At 40.9% G+C, this 6,703-nt stretch overlaps 1 protein-coding gene across 1 annotated transcript in view; it reads left to right on the top strand.

The window, feature by feature from the left end:
• Positions 1 to 257: 257 nt before the first annotated feature.
• spsb4a (splA/ryanodine receptor domain and SOCS box containing 4a) overlaps positions 258 to 6,703 on the top strand; it is a 52,253-nt gene continuing 45,807 nt past the window's right edge. Inside the window, exon 1 of the mRNA XM_061720253.1 lies at positions 258 to 476. The gene's annotated coding sequence lies outside the window, so the exon portion shown is untranslated. The remainder of the gene's footprint in view (positions 477 to 6,703) is intronic.

The following is a 6,703-nucleotide window of genomic DNA, read 5'->3' as shown; positions in this document are numbered from 1 at the left end:
CTGTGCCGTTTTAAATTCAACTAAGTCAGTCAATTTTAGTAATAATTAATTTCCAGAACAAAACATTTGTGTGATGATACAAATGTTTACTACAAGTTTAATTCAAAAACGATTTTTACTTTTGCTACATTCAAGGAAAGTGTCGTTTATTTTATTTTGGCCCCCGTACCGGAAGCAGCGGTGTTACCACGTGTGTGCGGACAGAAGTCACCTTTCCTTGATCCCGAGCCTGCAGCCAATCAGCGGCGGTCGGGGACACATGAACCGTGCAGGGATCCGCGGAACAAAGAGGACAGCCCGACGCCGAGGAGAGCCTCTGCACTCCCCCCCGGACACGCTTCCCTGCGTCTGCGTGGCTGTTTGGTAACACTTTCACCGGGAGAGAGCGGCTTGTTTCCCCGCAGGAGAGAAACTCTGCTCCGGGCTGCTCGCTCTTCACCAACCCTCCTGGATGCGCACGGGAGAGGCTTCCTCTGGTGAGTTCACTTCTCTGCTCGCTTAAATAGGGAAAAAACAAACCCAAAACAGCTGTAAAACAAACGCAAACTGCGCTCAATTCTCGTTTGTTCTTCGGGGAGAACAGGAAAACACTCAAACTTAAACTTTGTCTTTGAGAAAGCTCTTTCACATCCAACTTGGGTGGAGGTTTTGCTGGATAATCCCGTTTTTAGTGCTTCCTCGCCCCGTTTCAGTGTGTTTTCGGAGTGTATTTATGCCGCGTTCCATTTGTCCTCGGAAGTGGGGATTTCCCAGTTCCCAATTGGATTTTTCAACTGGAATGCCCCTCGAAGTGGGATTTCCCACTGGGAAAGTGGGAGAGTCTTCACCACCCCCGAGTTCACATTCCGAGATGGCTGCCCCGGTTGTAAACAGTAGAAGAGAGCTCTGTAAAAATTCGTAGCACTTCATTCTAGTTTTGGTCACACTAAATCAGTCGTATTGTTCGGCATATATATGCTGCTATAGTGTAATTTACATTTTTCATGTGGTATATGCAAACTACAAACTTATTTACCTACTTTGTAACTGGAACGCTGATAACTCGGCTGTGACGTCATTCGCAGTACCGAGTTCCGACTTCCGAGGTAAATGGAACGCAGCATTAGACTCTCCTCGTGTTTGAGCAGAAACTATTGCATCCATCCATTTATTCTTATTAAACTTTGTCTTTGAGAAAGCTCTTTCAAATCCAACTTGGATGAAGGTTTTGCTGGATAATCCCGTTTTTAGTGCTTCCTCGCCCCGTTTCAGTGTGTTTTCGGAGTATATTTAGACTCTCCTCGTGTTTGAGCAGAAACTATTGCATCCATCCATTTATTCCGCGTTAAATCGACGCAGAGCCTACGCCGTACTTTGCGTGTCACCGCGTACCTACGGCGTAGGCTCTGCGTCGGTGAAACGCGGAACCATAAATCAGCCTTAACTCTAGGAGCCACCTCATATGCCCAGCGTTAGGAGGAAATCAGTGCCACATTAACTGAATCAAGCTGCACAAAGTTACGCAACGTGTCCCGGTGACGTCAATAAACTATTGGATATTTTGGTTTTGTTGTTTTTCTTCATTCAGGGGGGAATAAATCAAAGCATTTAGTCCAAGTCGGCCTCCCAGAATCAGTCAGACCAGACCAATTATTCCGGCCCCACTGATGCGTAAAGGTTTGTGTACAGGGAGAGTGCTGGTTGTACTTGCCCATGCAAAGGTTTGGAGGGATAAACTTGGCACGCAGATGCATGCTTTTTTTTGTTTTTTTGTTTTTCTTCTCCAACATTTGCTGTGATTAATCCAAGACTGACTTGATACCAGGCAGTGGCGTCAATTCAGTCAAAGCTAAGGTATGGCAAGGTTACGAGTCACAGAACTTAACTAGAGTATCAATCAACACGTCCAGCAAATACTCATCACAGAAGTCTGCTATGTAGCTTATCTGTGTGGTCAAGAAAATTGGAACTTTTTCAAATGCAGTCTCGCTCACTGCAAAAACTCAAAATCTTACCAGGAATATTTGTCTTATTTCTAGTTAAAATGTCTCATTTTTAGTAAAAAAAATTCCATTACATTTAAAACAAGAGTCATCACCAGAAAAATAACTTATTTGACCATTTTCACCTGTTTCAAGTACATTTTCACTTAAAATAAGTAGAAAAATCTGCCAGTGGAGCAAGATTTATCTTCTCATTACAAGCAAAAAAATCTTGTTCCACTGGCAGATTTTTCCACTTATTTTAAGTGAAAATCTACTTGAAACAGGTGAAAATGGTCAAATAAGTTATTTTTCTGGTGATGACTCTTGTTTTAAATGTAATGAGATTTTTTTTTTTACTAAAAATGAGACATTTTAACAAGAAATAAGACAAATATTCTTGTTAAGATTTTGAGTTTTTGCAGTGAATAATAACTAGTGAAATCAATCATGTTGTTCTGATTTGCATTTGTAGTTATTCTATATGTATGAAGTAATAGAATAATAGGTGTGGCGGCTGCCATACCTTGCCATACCCAATTGACGCCCCTGATACCAGGTGAGGCCAACTAGGTAGGCTGATGTCCCGTCAGCTGCAGGCCCTGTTGATCTCCATTCAGTGCCCGTTTGTTTTCAGGAGGTGTGCCTGTTATTGGAGGCCAAGTGCTTTTGTCTTAAAACCACACCATCTGTTTTGTCCTGCTGGGCATTGGCAGGCTACTGTCCAGATCAAGTGATATGAAAGAGTTGTGTGGGAGGACCACAGCAGATGGGGAGATGGAGAACATAGCTTCCTGATGTGGTGGTTAGGCTGGCTTTAGTTTGTCAGTTGTGGGTTGTGTCTTAAACAAAAACCATAATCTTTCAGCACGTAAGCAGGTTTTTCTGGTTAGCCGTCTTAGTCAGAGTTACAAACACTATTAAACACTTATTTCCCCTGCTCATCACAGTCCTTGTATGACACTTCTCCTCCACTACCTCGTGGCTCTCAGGACATGGGCTCACCTGATCGGTGAAATAAATGTGACCAAGTCCACAGTATTAAACCAGCAGTTTTTTCTATTTATTTTTCTCAGTAACTGCTAAAGGCTTGTTGCAGAGAGCTACCCTTGAATGTCAACTGTGTAGTCCATGAATAGACAAAATTACTTGAATATTGTGGCCAACAACGCTGGCTAGTGACATGCAACTTAAGATAATGTATTTAAAAAGGCAACATATCATTAACATTAAAACTGTGGTAGTTTGCACTGTGCTTTTTTGCATACATCGGTATTTTCAGCATTTTTTTTTAAATATAAATTTACAAAATGTATATTAAAAAATATATAAACTGAGTCCCAATGCAATATGTTCCTCAATCCCTCCCAAAGTAATAGCAGCTTTAGCGCTGCGTTCACTGTCCACTGTGACATTTCTTGAATACAGAGGACCTGCTTGAAGTTTGCTCTGTTTACTCCAGCCAGAGTTGCCAACTCCTGGCTCCTACTTGGCCAGTGCTTCCAAGCAGCTATTGGCATTACAATTTGTATATAACTGTAGGAGAGATAAAAAGGGAGTAAAAAAACATACTAAATGTGTCTAGAACTACGAATGAACTTTCTTTTCTTTTCTTCTTATTGGGCACCATTGCAACCCTCCTCCTTTGTCCTGACTATAGGCCAGTGCAGTGCCAGCTTTGGATTTGTGGATGTATAATTTATCTGCAGTCAGGATGTGGGGAGGTGAATATCTCCTGTTGTGAGTGCAGCTGAGAACGGTTGCTGCTGGTGGACTCACCGGAGAGTGTTTTGGTGCAAGGACAGCACAGGCTGCTTACTGAAAAGAGTGAAAACAATACAAACCTTCAAGTTAAAGCCTTCAAAAGTCTTCGATGACACCTGAAAAAAGTCGTCTGGTTTGTTGATAGTCACTTTCTCTCTTTTTTTCCCCCTCCCAAGTCACTAGAGGGGTCTAAAAACTGGCTAAATATAGCAACGGAGTCACTAATGGCTCTTTTCCACTAGTACCTGCTCGACTCATATCAACTTGGCCTAGTTTCTTTTCCACTACAATCCAGTACCTGGATCAGAAGTAGGCAGGGTTCGAGTGAAGTCATGGTGATGTACAGGACTGTCTCAGAAAATGTGAATATTGTGATAAAGTCCTTTTCTTTTCTGTAATCCAAAAAAGTCATACATTCTGGATTCATTACAAATCAACTTAAATATTGCAAGCCTTTTATTATTTTAATATTGTTGGTTATGGCTTACAGTTTAAGATTCCCAGAATATTCTAATTTTTTGAGAAAGGATATTTGAGTTTTCTTAAGCTGTAAGCCATGATCAGCAATATTAAAATAATAAAAGGCTTGCAATATTTCAGTTGATTTGTAATGAATCCAGAATGTATGACATTTTTGCATTACAGAAAATAAAGGACTTTATCACAATATTCTAATTTTCTGAGACAGTCCTGTACTTGATTGTGTGAAACAAACCACATCAAAGATGTAGAACCTGGAGGAGAGGATATATCTGCTGCTGGGTCTGTGGCTTGTGTTCGATATCAAGTTAAAAAATTAGAGTGAGAGAAGGCTTCAAGCGGCAAGGCTTTTTAATATTTTTTAGCTTGACTGAGCACTGCTGAACTGCTGTGAGCAGCTATGGACTGACAAAGCTTCCCATACAGAGCCCTTTGAATTCTCTCCTCAGCCACCAGGTTTATGAACATCTGCACCTCAGAGTTGGATCATGAAACAGACTTTTGCGTTGCCATTGCCTACCGAATAAAATGAACAAGAAGTCGCCGTCAGAGTCGCTCTTCAACTGATGTCCACATCCTGACTCAGACATTTAATTGGTCAACCCCCTGACCAATCGGTGGGATGTAGTGTGATGACGTCAGATACCTTAGAACCTCGGCAGAGTAGTTACAGAAAAGTGTCTACTCGGCACAGTTAGACCCCAAGTGGGAAAGAGTCATAAGCTGGTAACAGCTCGCCAGCTACAACTGCTACATTAAGTTGAAGGTTACACCTACCCTCAGCCAGACATAAACTACCGTAATTAACTGTGAAACTGGCAAAGTTCATTATTCACGGTGTGTTTCTAAAATCACGGGCACGTTGATTTAGAGTGGGAGGGTTGTAAAAGGGAATCATGAATCCCAGAGAACTATAAGCAATATGCATTGGAAACGGGAAATACATTTATTGAAAAAAACTTTAAAACAAGACTCCATAATTGAATTTAAAACAACTTCACAAGATACCTGGTGTTTTACTTTGAGAGAGAATGTAAGGCGGTCACTATAATTTTTAGTGTTGCGTAATTCTGGACAGAAACAGAATGAATAAATGTCTAAGTCCCATTGTGTTTGATCTTATTTTAGCACACCATTCAAGCACATATTGCAATAATCACTGTACATTTTGTAATGAGGTATAATATTTGCCCAAATCCCTGTGGTATTTGTTAATGGGTACATGTTTTTTATTTTGCAGTAGTAATTTGTCTAGTGGATGATTTACACACATTGTTGACCGATATGTGATAAGTCTGACTTGATACCAAAATTTGATGTTAAAGCCTTAAGTTATTGGGAAACTATATCTGCGAGGACTTGGATATTATTGGATTTTTTTTAAATCTAAAATGCAGTGATAAAAAAAAAGTGTGTGTATGTGTGTATATATATATACACACACACACACACACACACACACACACACACACACACACACACACACACACATATCGGTGCATCTCTAAAATGTGCGTGTGTGATGCACCGATCGATCGACAACCGATTGGTATCGGCCGATAATGTCCCTATCGGTTTTGATCGGAGTTCTCAAAATAACAGTTCAAAGCGGGCCAATCCGATTGACATTTACAACAAGCCTGCATGTGCGTTCCCACATCTCAGACCCAGGTCTCCTAAGGGGGCGTGGCTGTCTCTACAAAACATCAACACTGAAAATGGCGTCGCCGGTACGGGAGTTTTACAATGTCTGAATTGGGACAACAAATTTGCAGTTTGCAAAGTGTGTGGAAAGGAGATACCCCGAGGAGGAATGTTACAAAATAATTTCAACACAACAAAACTGATAAGACAATAAAGACATTTGAAAGTTTCTCACATGAGTTTTAAAAGTTGGCTGCCGCTAAGGTAGAGAAAGAACAGGAGCAACGCCGCTAACTCGGCTGTAACAGAGACCTAAAAATAAGTTAGTACATTAGGTTAATGAATTCATAAGCCTTGGTCTTCAACCACTTTCTGTTCTATAAGACATCAGGTTTAAACACGCCGTTGGCCGCTTGGAGCCGCGGTACACACTGCGCTGCTGCGTCGTAATTATTTCACTGATGAATGTCCGTCGGAGTTATACCAAACTATACAGTCACCTCCACAGCCTTATGCAGGATGACAATCGTGTCAGTCAGCTTCACGAGTGACATTTAGAGTTCTAGTGTGAAGAGTAGAGCTTCACTCACAAGAGTTTCCTCACGCGTTGCACATGCTATCGCTTAAGCTTTCACAAAGCTTTCATAATTCATTTTTATTTTAAAATTAAATTCCTTTTTCCCCAGGAAAACTAAGGTTTATAGTACAATGTGTATCAACTTTAAGAGAATGACATGTCTACTGTTGTCTGTGTTGGTGCACATGTGTTGTACAAAAATGTATTGCCACAAGAAAGCTGAAGCTAGTAAGCTACAGTTACTCTTTGTAACCCTGAGCTCACACTGAAAGCGTCA

This window comes from Cololabis saira, chromosome 4 (genome assembly GCF_033807715.1).
Source record: "Cololabis saira isolate AMF1-May2022 chromosome 4, fColSai1.1, whole genome shotgun sequence".
Taxonomy (NCBI): domain Eukaryota; kingdom Metazoa; phylum Chordata; class Actinopteri; order Beloniformes; family Belonidae; genus Cololabis; species Cololabis saira.
This window is presented reverse-complemented; position numbering and strand designations above follow the sequence as displayed.